Source organism: Podarcis cretensis (genome assembly GCF_951804945.1).
Source record: "Podarcis cretensis genome assembly, chromosome: 1".
NCBI lineage: Eukaryota > Metazoa > Chordata > Lepidosauria > Squamata > Lacertidae > Podarcis > Podarcis cretensis.
In genome coordinates, this window is record NC_137170.1 from 52,410,893 (window position 1) to 52,426,347 (window position 15,455).

Genomic DNA, 15,455 nt, shown 5'->3' on the forward strand with positions numbered 1-15,455 from the left:
TGGAGCTGCAGGAAGCGAGAGCACTCTTGCACCCAGGGTTCTGCTAATGGGCTTCCCAAAGGCATCTGGTTGGCTACTATTGAACAGGACGCTGGACTAGATGGCCCAATGGCCCAATGGCCTGTTCTTATGTTACCACTCTGCTACAGTCCTTCCTCGTTACTCTCATTAAAAACTTCTGATATGCCCAAATGGTTGAAGTGACGCATACTGAGCTGAAATGATGGAAAGTGTGCATGTGTGTGTTTTGTAAATAAATTCTCCCACTGAAACAGTGCAATCCCCATTTGCCTTGGGGGTTTTTTTGGGGGGGAGGAGTGCAAAAGGTGCTAGAAATCTTCAATCCTCCATACGAACACACGCGGCCACCCACTTCCCAAACCAACTGGCCACAACATTGGGTGCGCTATAAGCAGATACATGATCTCCCTTCAACACTCGCCTCTCCATATATTTTGTAGCTTGATTGCATTGCAGCCCCAATTGTCTGCTTCTTCAGCACCATTTAAAGATGGTCTGCTTCACAAACACAAGTTAAGTCATCATTTAGTCAATTAGTTTTGGCTAGATTATAAGTTATTTATTTTATTTACTTAAAAATATACCAAAATAGCAGCCGATGAGGGCTGTGAATAGCAGTAAAACAGCACAAAGAAAGAACAATCCCCATCCAGCTTTTCACCCCAAAATCTGAAGTGAAAAATGTAGTTTCTCAGCACCATTTAATATTCATGTACCTCAACTCACAAGAACTGAACAGAGAGACCCCACTATTCCCAAGGTTCTAAAGGGATGGCAAAGGGATGGTATTTTTTTTTTAAGGGCATAACCCTCAAAAGACAAAATTTAACTTACGGGGGATCCATTTGAGATATATCTGAATGACAGAAAACGTAAGAATCCAAAACTGTAAGGGAACACCCTGAGGAATAATAATAAAGGAACCCTTAACTGCCCACTTGTGTTTGATGTACATCCTCAACGTACATTATTCTGACATTTTCCTTGCCAAAAGTATTAGCCTACTAAACTTTAAACTGGAACTATGGTAACATCTTTTATAGTGCCCCCTCCCACCTTGACATTCAGACATGTTGTTGTTTTTTTGGTTCAAAACCAAAAGGTCATCACAGAAATGTCAAGCATTACAGTCATAAAAGAAATCCAGCCTGCCCAAGAGGAAAGAGACCTCTCCCTTTGGGCTGACGTATTTTCAAATTATGTAAAAATAGAGCTGTTCCATGCTTTAATATTACCATCTCTTTCAAATATGCAATAAGTAAATTTATACATGTATGACTGCCTGGGCACATCTGCTCCTCAACTGTGAAGCCTTGACTGCTGGTTGGAACAAAACGTTATTATGGAGCCTGACCAACCTTGCAGCAATTGGTTATGACGGCAAAACTCCTGCATCGTGTAGGAAAATAATGTAGCAACTGAGAATACAGATATTAGCTATTCTAGGTTCTTAGGCTAGGTCAAGTGCTGTGAAAACCCAATCACCTGTCGACTAGGAAGGTGAATGGCATTATTAGTTTACCTAGTAAAAATGTCAGCAGTTGGGGTTCATAAACACCTTGCTCTTTGTTTGGGCAGCAGGTACCCTCTGTTGGTCTAGTCCTTTCCTACGGCATATGTACATGTTTATGGTTGCCATATAGGGGCCATTTTAAGTCACTCCACGTGCTGGCTTCCACCATTTAGAAAGCGACAGCTCAACATCCAGAACAGACCATTTTCACCACTATTCTAAACCTTCAGGTTTGCTGTGGCATGGAGGAAAGTCACTTCATCCAAGCCGTGGAGAGAACTACATGACACAAACCGTTTGCCACTCTACATATAGATTGCCAGATGGCATGCTTTAAAGAGGGCATAGTGTGGAACTACATCTTGTATAACATCTTCACATTTTGCCATAGCACACGGTACCTTGAGAAGACGAAAGCATTCTTAAGATACCTAAGCCCAGTCTGGAAAATTTCAGGCATAATGTTAAAAGGCAGAAGGCAGCCTTGGAAACTATGGGTACAGTGCTAAATAGTTTGGCTACAAGGAAGTTAACCTGTGGGAGCTCCACTTTGGGAATACAGAACCCTTGTCTCACACAAGTAAATTTAGACGAGCTTCGCCAGAGGGACTTGCTCTTTACAACTGGTCTGTGTAAGGAAAGCAGCTGTTAGTTCACAAATCCCTTGACAGAACAGAAGATGGGGAGGAATTTTTTAAGGAGTTTCTTTCATATTTTTTTCCAGCATAGAATCTGAACAGGGGAAAAAACAAGGCCCTGCTACAGTCCCAGGTCTGTGATCTACTGATAAAAAGAAAAGGCCACCACTGTCTCCCCTATGATTGGGGACAGAGACCCAGATGCAAACTCTGAAAAAACTGCTGGGGACCCTGCTCAATAAACCACACAGGACCTCTGACACCCTCTTGCCAACCTGCCTTATTCAGCAGACTAATATCCAGTGAGGCTGCATTAAGCAGACAAGCCTGTCCTATTACTGCTGCAGCTGCCCTCACCATCTCATCCACTTGCCAGTCACACTACCATCTGGTTCACAAGACATTTTTTTTAAGATGGTGAAGTTCTTATGGGTGACTTAACATTCGGTCCCCATTTCTTTGCAGTGAGATGTCTGTATGAATCAACCCCCACCAGGAGCACTAAAAATTGCTAAGGTACAGCACAATGTCAGCTTAATTGTTTTCTCCTAACCAGGTATCTCAGGTTCTCCAACATGGATGCAGGTGCATACAAACACCTCACGTGTGAAAATAAAAGCCCAAGGGGTAAATGCAAAAGCACACTGCCCTGTGCTAACTTCTATTCCCCCGCCTCGTGAAACCAAGCTCAGCACATTCCAACATATTAAAGGCAACCTTTGAAGGCTACACAACATCCAAACACAACTAGTAAATTGGCCTCAAGTTTGTTGCAATAAAATAAAAACGAAGTCACTTTGCACCTCCAGTCTAAGGAAACTCTCTTTCAAGGCCAGGTTCATAACAAAGCAGAGAGAAGATGGAAAACTCTCCCCCCAAGCTGGAAACAAAGGGGTCCCTAACTGCAAATCCCCTCAAACCTATGGTTACAAACGACACAGAACTGGCCCACAAGAACACTCCCTCCGGAAGCTTCTGAAACTACTGTTGAGCAGCTTCCAACAATGTTTAACCCACCCAGCAAAGGATCTCATCCTGCTCTCCTGCCATGTCTCTAGAGTCACAGGGTGAGGCTATTTCACACAGAGATCCAGCATTTCCCTTCCCGCTCTCAAAAGCGCCTCACTTCCTCACCCTGAATGGCAAACCCTAAGCAAAGAACGGTTAAACACGGGGTGGGGGAGGAAGAGGAGGGGACGGGCAGAGCCTTTGTGACCTGATCCGAAGCTGAAGGGAGAATTCTTGCAGGTGAAGAGGAGCCTGGGTAGCAGCTGCAGGAGGAAGAGAGGCTGCCAGCCCTGAAGAGATTCAGTCCTAGTTTGGAGAGAGAGGTCTCTGTTTATCCCACTGCCTCCTCCCCATGCTGCAAATCATGACAGCCCTTTTTAAAATAACCAACAGGCACTTCCTCCTACGGCTGCTATGGGGGCGGCTACCTCTAAGGGGGCGGGGAATGAAATGAGTGAGTGAGTGAGTGAGTGAGTGAGACACAAACACAAACACACTTACTGACCCCAGCTAAGTTCAGCGTTCAGACAGTCCTTGCAGAACAAGAAACACACAATAGAGCTACATTACTCAGGGGCCAACCAGCAACTTTTTATTTTATTAATTCTATCTTCACACACACACACACACACACACACACAGTGTCAGGGGTGGATGGCAAGAGAGCATGCAAACAATTCTAACTTCACACACACACTTTTGATTCTGAAGTATTTTATTGGCCAAACTTTTTAAAAGCGTTGCATACACATCCCTTAAAGGGGACTCAAGAGAATCCTGCTCTCTTGGGAAGACACCTGCACTGACCCACTTCTGCTTCAGTAGAATTGCACTGACCCACTTTTGCAACTGCAAAAGGTCACTTTCTTCATTGCCTCATTTCCTTCCCATCCAGTCGTTTCTCTGCTTAAAGAGACCTTGCACTCAGCCATAAGCTTTGCTTATCAGTGACATATCTATCAAATAGTGCAGACAACCATATTGGACCATTAGGAAAACACCTTAGTTTTATTACTTGGTTCTAATCAAGGTACGTATGGGACGCAGGTGGCGCTGTGGGTTAAAGCCTCAGCGCCTAGGACTTGCCGATCGAAAGGTCGGCGGTTCGAATCCCTGCGGCGGGGTGCGCTCCCGCTGCTCGGTCCCAGCGCCTGCCAACCTAGCAGTTCGAAAGCACCTCCGGGTGCAAGTAGATAAATAGGGACCGCTTACCAGCGGGAAGGTAAACGGCGTTTCCGTGTGCGGCTCTGGCTCACCAGAGCAGCGATGTCACGCTGGCCACGTGACCCGGAAGTGTCTCCGGACAGCGCTGGCCCCTGGCCTCTTAAGTGAGATGGGCGCACAACCCCAGAGTCTGTCAAGACTGGCCCGTACGGGCAGGGGTACCTTTACCTTTACCTTTAATCAGGGTACTGTGCCACCGTTGCTGCTTCAGTTACCTGAGTGAAGAGTGACAAACAGTCCCACCCACGGTAGTCAAAGCAAAGTGCCAGTGAATGATATTCTACTCCATCATGATGACAACAAAAATTATTTCCCTGAGTGATTTCCCATGCAAGCTGGGAACAACTATTGCACTTGATACAACTTGTTTGAGCCCTTGATATCTTCTCACGTGGAATGTACATACAGATGGCACTGCAGATGGAAGGGAAGCTGATAAATTTTACAGAGGTAGATTTGCATTCCTGCTTCCTCAGCACGAATATGCACATTTTCCAGGTCTGACTTTGCACAACGTTTGTGCTATACAGTACTGCCTCAAACTTGGACAATGGAATTATGGGAAGAATCTTACAAGTCACACCTTTACTTTGTGAAAGTGAAAGATGTGAAACACACATGCAGGCATTAAATCAATAAGATAGTTTATTTTTGCTCCAATTAATTTGTGAATACGCGGGACACATTTTTAAAACATGTAGATGAAAGCAGGTTTCAACAAGCTTTAGTTTTCCTTTTGCCCCCCTCCCAACAAAAAGTAGATCTATCAAAGTTCACTACAATCTTCCTCTTAACTAAATAAAATACATATTACAGGATCATCATACAGGAATACATTTTAATATTTAATGAAGATAATGCTTTCTTCTCCTCTGTGTAACGGAGGAATAATATGTAATTTGGAAAGCAGCCTAAAAGGGCAGATTAACCAAATATGGTTAACCACAATGCTGAGCACTCTAATTTTTAAAATCATTCATACTGTAACATGCAAATATTAAGATACTCAACTGACAGCTATTTTCAGCCCTTGTAAGAGAGAGTAACTGTGGGTGGGTGGGTGGGGGAGCTCTTTAGCTCATGCTGGAAGTGTGCTGGCTATGCTATTTTATACCAGCATTTCCCGTAACAAAAACAAAATAGAAATGTCAACTGCTGCAAAATGTTGCAGTATACTGAGGAAGGTAAGTTGTACCCCTCCCTATTTCCACAACAGTAGCATCCCATCTAACATGCATAATCCTGTTCAGGGTTACAGAAAGGCATTCCTCAAAGCAGGAAACCTCCCCACCCCTCTCTCCCAATTCCTATTTTTCTTTTCCAAGTGATACTGAACATTATGTGGCTACTGAACATGCTCCATCCCCATTGTGATATTTGTGGGGTAAGAAAGAGCGGGTGGTACCTGTGCAAAGGGATGTGGGTGGCGCCTTGGGTTAAACCACAGAGCCTAGGACTTGCCAATCAGAAGGTCGGCGGTTTGAATCCTGGCGACGGGGTGAGCTCCCATTGCTCAGCCCCTGCTCCTGCCCACCTAGCAGTTCGAAAGCACGTCAAAGTGCAAGTAGATAAATAGGTACCACTCTGGCGGGAAGGTAAACGGCGTTTCCGTGTGCTGCTCTGGCTCACCAGAAGTGGCTTAGTCCTGTTGGCCACATGACCCGGAAGCTGTACGCCGGCTCCCTCGGCCAGTAAAGCGAGATGAGGGCCGCAACCCCAGAGTCGGTCACGGCTGGACCTAATGGTCAGGAGTCCCTTTACCTTTACCTGTGCAAACTTTTGAGGCTCTGCTGACTATAGAAGTGGATAGCCTGGTGGAAAAGAGCAGCAAAGCGAACACCAGGGCAGCTGTGTTTCTGACACTTACCAGGAGGGAGAGAGGCTGTGGGGAGGTTGGCACAGTGTGGACACTTCAGCCATTGTGACTGCACCACACTGGCCTCCCCATCTCTTCTCCCTTCTAGTAAGTAGCAGCAACACACCAGCTGCTAAGCTAGCATTGCAGCTTTCCCAGTTACATATGCCAATTCCCCCCATTGTTTCTCAGTGGCTCTACTCTGACTCTGCACCGTTAGCACTCAGCAACTGTGTTCACAATTAGGAGGACTACTGTTGGGTGACCAACTCACTTTTACATGCATCTAAAATGAAACGAAACAAGCCCTTGTGTCTGGGAAGCCAAACCACGACAAGAACACCAGGCGCATGTACATAGGTGTTTGCTGTGCACCCACTGTGTATTTGCTATGTTAAATACACTTGCTGTAAATGCAGTAAGCACATTTGCTGCAGGAAGTATGGAGTTGCCCTTATGTAAAATCATTTGGCAGAGAAAAACTTGGGGCTCGGAGACTTGCTTCTTCCCATACTTTAATTATGAGATATTCATGAAATTTCCTCCCATAGTATGCAGAATAACTCAGCTGGGAAATAAATCCAGAAACTGCCCTACAGACAGTGAAACCATTCATTCATTCCAAAATGCTTTGCACACAGGCAGCACTTAGTAATTTAGAATACAGTGGTACCTTGGGTTACAGATGCTTCAGGTTACAGACTCTGCTAACCCAGAAATAATATCTCAGGTTAAGAACTTTGCTTCAGGATAGGAACAAAAATCACGCGGCGGCGGCACAGCGTTAGCAAGAGGCCCCATTAGCTAAAGTGGCAGCTCAGGTTAAAAACAGTTTCAGGTTAAGAACGGACATCCAGAACGAATTAAGTTCTTAACCCGAGGTACCACTGTACACTGATGTTTAAGAAAAGGAAGAGACTATACAACACTATCTTAAGGGGGGGAGCGGAGGTCACAATGGAGTTTTGGTGCAAGAAGCATGTCATATGTCATATGTCACATAAGCAGCATATGTTAGCCCATCGCTTTCTGGACTGATTGCTAGCTCTACTCACCACACTGTGGTATCAGATACAGGAGGGGGAAGCTGCCTTACTGCTGCTCTGCTGATGTATAACTAGAAAACCTAACACAGGATGTCATAAACCGAAGTAAAAAGAGGGACCGAAGTCTCCATAGCCATGATCGTTACATACTTATGCATTAATCTGTGAAAGTGTGAAACGCCCAATGACTCTTCCAAAGCATCAAGCACAATCCTTGTACACCCAAGGGGTTCTTTTTCTCCATGGCTGATACAGCTCCAGGCCCATTCTTATGCCAGGTTAAAGGAAAGGAAGCCCGAGAGTTCTGTGACAGCCCAAGATAAGAAGCAGGGGAAAGCGCACTTGTTAAAATATTATTTAAATATTAAATAAATGCTTAGTCCACCTTTCAACATTTCCAGGGCAGTTTACAGTATTATTATTATTTTACATGTTGCCCTTCCTCTGAAAATCACAGGGCAGTTTACTGTGACAATAGGTCAAAAAGCACAGTAAAATAACCAACATGCAGTAGCTGACAAAGTAAAGGGCAGCTCTAAAAACAACCACAGCAGAAATGAAAATACACCTCAGATCAACCTGAGCCTGGGAAAATAAAACTGCCTTTGCCAGGCACCTAACAGATATTTGCCAGGTGAGACACCCTTGGGAGAGGGGTCTGCAAGCAACAACCAAGAAGGCCCTGTCCCTTGTTGCCACTCACATCACCTCAAAGGGGTGGGGGTGGGGGTAGCTACCTCTGCCTCTGAGTAAGATCTTAGCCTACAAGGAGGTTGATGTGGCAGAAAACAATCCCTCCAGTCACCAAAGAAAATACTGGCTTGAAGAAAGTGATTACTCCGTTTTCTTCAGCAAAATGGGGACAAATGTAACAATCTCAACACTCTAGAGAAAGTGTAATTTCTCTCACTTGCCTTTCAAATTCTAGCATGAAGAGAACCGAGGTCAGATAATATCATAGCAGATGCTCTGGGCAGCTGAATTACAACCCCCCCCCCTTTTTTTTAGATGCTCCAGGCCAAAACTATATTAAGAATGGCTTTTGGATGAAGTTAAGGAGCAGTTCACATCCACATTCAACCATGAAGATCATGGGCTGGCCTTGAGAAAACTGCCACCTCTCAGTGGAAAAAATTGGGACAACTCCCTGAGCTTCAGGGAAGAAATATGAGATGTTGCTATTATGACACTTCTACACTCCTGTATTTCAGGGGGTTAGACTAGATGATGCTTGGGGATCCCTTCCAACTCTACAATTCTATGATTCAAGAGGATACTCAATGTAGGTAATGGTGCTCATGGCTTTAATACAATATGTGGCAATTGCGAGCATCTCTCTTAAAATCCCAGCTGCTAAAGTGGTAGGATAAATGTTTTAACTCACGAAAGATGCCTCTAATGCAGGCCCAGGCAAATTTGGCCCTCCAGACATTTTTGGGACTACAACTCCCATCATACCTAGATAACAGGACCAGTGGTCAGGGATGATGGGAGCTGTAGTCCCAAAACATCTGGAGGGCCTAGTTTGCCTATGCCTGTTCTAATGCTTCATTCTTGCAATAATGTAGCTTGCAAATGTGATTTGTATGCCCCAAAAACTCAAGCGCAGAAGGGAATTTACGTACATTTGCAAAATTAACTCATGAGTTGGACCAGTGAGGTTTAGGAACTTAATGCTTGAGAAAAAGAATCAACATGGCAAGAACTACCAAAGACAGTAAGTAGGTGACAATTTTTGGTGAACAAAGTTTGTGGCAAAAGTACAATACATGTTTAAAAATCTTCACAGAGCTTTTGTTCAGTCACTTAAGCAAGGAAGTTTGAAACCAGTCCTCCAGAAAAACTGGGGGTGTTACTCAATTAAAATAAATCATGCCTGATGAATTATGAGATTTACTGAATTAATTGATTGTTTTAAAATATTTACATCCCACCCTTAATCTAAAAATCTCAGGGCAAGGAACAATAGCTTCAATAAAGAACAAGAGCACAGAATAAGCATCGCACGAGAAGATAAAAATACAAAAACCTATCACAGATAAACCTCAGTATGAATTGCCAAATTCATAGATTAAATCTGAAATGATACATGTTTCTGAAAAAAGAGAGAGGGTTATTTCAGTCCCAAGAACTAGAGAGGGCCACATTTGGCCTCCAGGTCTGAGGTTCCCCATCACTGTTTTGACAAGCGATCCATTGCAAATCACTGACTGCCCTTCCATGCGGCAGGACTGAGGTCCTGTTCTCAGAATGCAAGAGTCATTTATGGGGACCTGATACAAGCACAGTTAAGCTACACCATACAGCTATACAAAAATGTAATGGGAAGTAACTACACACTAGTGCCTCCTGTATTCACTATGACCTCCTGTATTCAAAGTGGAAAATGGAAATGGCAACAGCACACTCAGCGTAATGGAAGAAAGGGTCTCAAGGTACAAGAGTCTAAGGTAGTAATTTATTTGGTTGAAAACTTGTACCCATAAGGTGACAGCCTGCAAGTATGAAAGAAGTTCATAGAAGATTTAATATATTTAGACTGTTACAGAAAGGTGCTTATGTCAGTACTCTCATGTAGCAGATGGAGAGGTTTCAGCAAACAGGATATAAACAAATTGATATATTGTGTAGCAGTAGTATATCCTCTTTTGATACCTCTCCCCTAAATTTGTAAGAGTTTACTTTCTATGAATAAAAACATATGAGCTTCTTTTATGAGGCAAGTAGATGAGTTTCATTCTTACCAGGCTTCACATACTGAGACTGAAGACACTACATACTGTATTTGCCCCACTGAGTCTGGGCATTGTGAAGATAAATCTAAACCTGAAAATTAAACTAAACAATATGCCATCTACTCCAAGGAGGATCCCCCCCCCCGAGCAATTCCTCCAGGGGCACCCCATCCCGCAAAAACTGGATGGTTGCAACTGTTTTCACATTTCCTTGAAAGCCCTACTGAGTTCAATGTGGTGCCAAGCATGCTTAGGGGAATAAATAGGCTTCAGTCCTAAGCACATATACAGTTGTATCTTGGTTGTCGAACGGAATCTGTTCCGGAAGTCCGTTTGACTTCCGAAAATGTTCAAAAACCAAGGCACAGCTTCTGATTGGCTGCAGGAGCTTTCTGCACTCAATCAGAAGCCTCGGAAGCTGCATTGGACGTTCGGCTTCCAAAAAAGTTTGCAAACCGGAACACTTATTTCTGACTTTGCAGGAGTTCAGGAGCCAAAACATTTGAGTCGCAAGGCGTTCAACAACCAAGGTACGACTGTACTTGGAAGTAAATTCTACTAAAATCAATGATAACTTGTTTCCAAATAAACTTGCATAGGCGATCAAGTGTTTAAGTGTCCATTTACGGGCATGAAGAGCTCTAGTAAAGTGAGAACACTTTCCTACTGCAAAGTCTCCTTGAATTTCAAGTACTTAGGTACAGATTAAATGTTGTTTTAGATTGCACTGCAGCATTTAATAGACTGATCAATTTTAAAACTTTTATTCATCCCAGAGCTCCCCCCAAATTAACTGGATAGCAAGGTTTTTCCACAAGTATTTACAAGAATACAGTCATACCTTGGAAGTCAAACAGCTCAGTTCCCGAACTTTTTGGCTCCCGAACGCCGCAAACTCGGAAGTGAGTGTTCCAGTTTGCGAACTATTTTTGGAAGCCGAATGTCTGACGGGACTTCCGATTAGCTGCAGAAGCTTCTTGCAGTCAATCAGAAGCCGCGCTTTGGTTTTGGAAGTTGAATGGACTTCTGGAACGGATTCCATTCGACTTCCAAGGTACAACTGTACTAGTATTCAGGGAATGCTGAGTGGCAAGCACCATCTTAAAAGAGGCATCTCTCATTTTTCTCTTCCTTAGGAGAGAATGCTTCTTCTAAGATGATGCCTGCTAAGATGCCAGGCTAAGACACCTAAAAACAAAGGCAGTATGCTTCTTGCTTCAGAATTCAGATCTATTGTTCTTATCCATATGCACATTTAATTAATAAATCTTAAACTCATACAATTAATCAACTTTTTAAAATGAGGCAACAGCCCTAGTTTTGGAGGGGCGCTATCTTGCTGGTATTAAAGTTGATTTGATCTTTTGAAACACACTTGTTGTTGTTGTTTAGTCATTTAGTCGTGTCCAACGCTTTGTGACCCCATGGACCAGAGCATGCCAGGCACTTCTGTCTTCCACTGCCTCCCGCAGTTTGGTCAAACTCATGCTGGTAGCTTTGAGAACACCATACAACCATCTCATCCTCTGCGTCCCCTTCTCCTTGTGCCCTCCATCTTTCCCAACATCAGGGTCTTTTCCAGGGAGTCTTCTCTTCTCATGAGGTGGTCAAAGTATTGGAGCCTCAGCTTCACGATCTGTCCTTCCAGTGAGCACTCAGGGCTGATTTCCTTAAGAATGGAGAGGTTTGTTCTTCTTGCAGTCTATGGGACTCTCAAGAGTCTCCTCCAGCACCATAATTCAAAAGCATCAATTCTTCGGTGATCAACCTTCTTTTTGGTCCAGCTCTCACTTCCATACATCACTACTGGGAAAACCATAGCTTTTACTATACAGACCTTTGTTGGCAAGGTAATGTCTCTACTTTTTAAGATGCTGTCTAGGTTTGTCATTGCTTTTCTCCCAAGAAGCAGGCGTCTTTTAATTTCATGGCTGCTGTTACCATGTGAAACACACATAGCCCCTTCATTTACAGAAAGCAAAATGGTTTTATTTTAACTGTTTCCCAAGATTATAGACAGAGGTTCTGAGATTACAACTGCAAGCTCCTCTAGTACTAAAGGATCTCCAAGGAGTTGCAGGAGCTCTCATGCATGGTTCCTCGATGGTTTCCTATCTAGGCAACTAAGAGGGTTGTGCCTGCTCAGCACCACTGCATTACATGCCATTGTCGGTATTCCTGCACTGCAGGGTGTTGGACTCAATTACCCTTGGGGTTTCTTCGAACTCTACTGTTCGGGCTTCGGGCTTCGTGCAGCACTCCGCTAGCCATGGGAGAGCTATGCGACTTCGTGCAGCTCTCCCACGGCTTGCGGATAGCAGCTTGTTCCGGGGGCTGGGGTCGGGGGAAGCTCGGGCTTCCCCCGCCCCAGCCCCACACCTGGGGGGAAAATAATTTTTTTTCTTTATTTCCCCCCCAAAAAACTAGGTGCATCCTATGGGCCGGTGCATCCTATGGGGCGAAAAATACGGTATTAGATGCTGACTTCCCTTGTACAGTTCCTGGAAGTGTCTGTTAGCAATACCTAACAGCTGCCGCAACTCCTGGTGCTACAGGGTTAACAATATCTATGCAGCAAGAGAGAGAGAGAGTTCTCAGTAGGGAGGCTAGCAAGCTCTCATTAATGGCTTCCCTTTTTAAATGAACTTCCCCTGAGCGCAAAGCTGAGTGTCAGAAAAAGCAGGGTAGAAGCTAATGAGTAAATGCTATGGAGGGTTCTGTGCTCTACAAAGGCACTAAACAGCAGCCTCCTCCCCTCTTCCCAGGGAAGTCTCTACAGGGCTCCATTCCCAAATGGACAATTATGACAATGCTCTGTTTCTATTAGGTGGGGGGGGGGGGAGGGGAGGAAAGGAGACCAGGGAAGAGAGATGCCTGCTTGCAAATATTGAAAGAGAAGCAATTCCTAATGAAATTAACTACTTACTGTGTGCGTGTGCACACACACCAACATCAGACTGCTGGGCTGGGGCAGTGTTTCTCAGGAGAGTATGCTGTAAAAGCCTTATCACTGGGTACACTTTAAAAGCTAGTGTTTGAAAAGGGGCCCATTTCTAACATATGTCTGCATTAGAAGGAGGATCACATATTCCCCCTGGTGTTTAAAGTTCAGTACCACATCTCCCAAGCTGCTCTCGAGATCAAAGTAGCTAGGCTACTAGCTACTATAGAGTGTGACAACTCTATAATGAAGGGATAGGAAACCTGTGGCCCTCCAGATATTGTTGGATCACAGCTCCCCATCACCCCGGACCACTGACCATGCTAACTAGAGAGTTGTATTGGGTTCGTATTGGGTTAACTTTTGCTGGTGAAAGAGAACACAGGATTTTGACATGCATCAAACAACTTTTCTGATGGCATCATATCAGTTCATTTTCTGGCCAACAGTAAGAGAAGGGATTTTGCACAGGGAAAACACTCATCTTCCAGCAGAGTGGCCATTTTTGTTCGTTGTTTTTTCTGCACAATTTCGCTTAAACCTATGGATTCCTTAGGCTCACTGAGAATATTGCAATTTGGATTACGTGGTTTACAAACAGCATCAGGTTTTTTTAAAAAATAATAAATGTTTTGTTGGAAAAATGTTTACAAATATCAATTATTCCTGGGGATAAGTTAGCTGTGAACTTTTCACAAATCTAGTTTCTCTCAGAGTATACACAAAATGGCAACTCCAACTGTCCTCATCCACCCAGAGGAGTGGCATAAAGTATTAGAAAGTGAACAGGAAGCTTGAGACTCCCGCCTTTCACATCTAACAGAGGATAAAGAAAAAAACCAGAGACTCATTTCTGTTGATAACCTTCTGTGAAGATGGAAAACTTATATGACTTCACCCACCAAACATCTACCAAGAAAAGCAAGGCTATTAGGAAATTGTGAATTCAGATCAGCCCCCTTAGGATGGACATCAGTACAGTCACACTGCTCTTCACGGCTGGCAGGAAATTTTAGAATGTTCATATTGTCTAGATACAAGAATAATGGAAGTAAACAAAATTATGAAAGGAGTTGCAAAGAAGATCCAATATTCCTTTCCCAAGGTCTAGTAAAGTATAGGATTAACAATCTTCTCAGTGGGATGCAGAATAGTCAATAAAATGCACACCCCACAAAATATTTAAAATACATGCCCCCCCAACCCATCAAGATTCATAATTGTTTGAAAACAACTGTTATTGGGTGGGGGAATAGATCTTGGTCCATACAACAATATTAACTGTAGCCACTAATGACAAAGACATGATATTCTGGTTGTTTGATGTGCATGTTTTACAATGTCCACAATTAACATTAATCACACAGGGCCTGATGAGCTGAACCAAAGGACACTAAAGAAGCTTGCTGGTGCAATCCCAGAGCCTCTCTGAGAATTATTGGAGAACAGTTGAGGTCCCTGCAGACTGAAGGCAGGCAAATGTTGTCCCCATCTTCAAAAAGGGCGGCGGGGGGGGGGGGAGCCAAGGTAACTACTGACTAATCAGCCTGTGGACCCATCATTGTTCAACGTCTTTATAAATTACTTGGATGAAGGAATTGAGGGGATGCTCATCAAATTTGCAGATGACACCAGACTGTGAGGGGTAGCTAATGCCACAGAAGACAGAATCGGGATTCAAGATGACCTTAGCAGACTGGAGAACTGGGTCCAAACTAACAGAATCAATTTCAAATGTAGGGTTCTATGCTCGGGCAGGAAGAATCAGCTGCACAAATATAAGATGGGGGACACCTGGATTGCTAGTAGTACATGTGGAAAGGATCTATGGGTCTTTAGTAGACCATAAGCTTACGATGAGTCAACAGCAGGAGCAGCAGCAAAAAACGCACACAACCTAATGCTATTCTAGGCTGCGTCAACAGAAAGGTAGTGTCCTGATCAAGGAAAGTAATAGTCCCTATCTATTCTGCCTTGGTCAGACCCCACGTGGAGTACTGTGTCCAGTTCTGGGCACCACAGTTTAAGAAATATATTGACAAACTGGAACATGTGCAGGTGAGGGTGACCAAGATGATAAAGAGTCTGGAAACCAAGCCTTATAAGAAATGGTTGAGGGAGCTGGGTATAGCCATCTTCAAATATCTAAAGGGTTCCATGCTCACATGGAAGATGGAACAAGCTTGTTTTCTCCTGCTCCAGAGGGTAGGACCCAAACCAATGGATTTAAATTACAAGAAAGGAGATTCTGACTAATCATCAGGAAGAACGTTCTGAGAGTAAGAGATGTTCAACCGTGGAACCTTGGAAGGTGGTGGACTCTCCTTCCTTGGAGGTTTTTAAGCAGAGGTTAGATGGCCATCTGTCATAGATGTTTTAGCTAAGATCCCTGCATTGCAGGGGGTTGAACTAGAAGATGATCCTCAGCATTACCTCCAACGCTACAATTCTATGATTCTAATATGCTTGGTATT

At 43.8% G+C, this 15,455-nt stretch overlaps 1 protein-coding gene across 9 annotated transcripts in view; it reads right to left on the reverse strand.

Annotated features, from left to right (window-relative positions):
- Positions 1–15,455, reverse strand: part of DGKZ (diacylglycerol kinase zeta) — a 138,673-nt gene that overhangs the window by 62,052 nt on the left and 61,166 nt on the right. The window contains exon 1 of one of the 9 annotated variants that reach the window (XM_079950830.1): positions 3,389–3,533. The exons of the other annotated variants lie outside the window; for them this stretch is intronic. The gene's annotated coding sequence lies outside the window, so the exon portion shown is untranslated. Of the gene's footprint in view, positions 1–3,388; positions 3,534–15,455 lie in introns of those variants that run through there. 9 annotated transcript variants of the gene reach the window in all.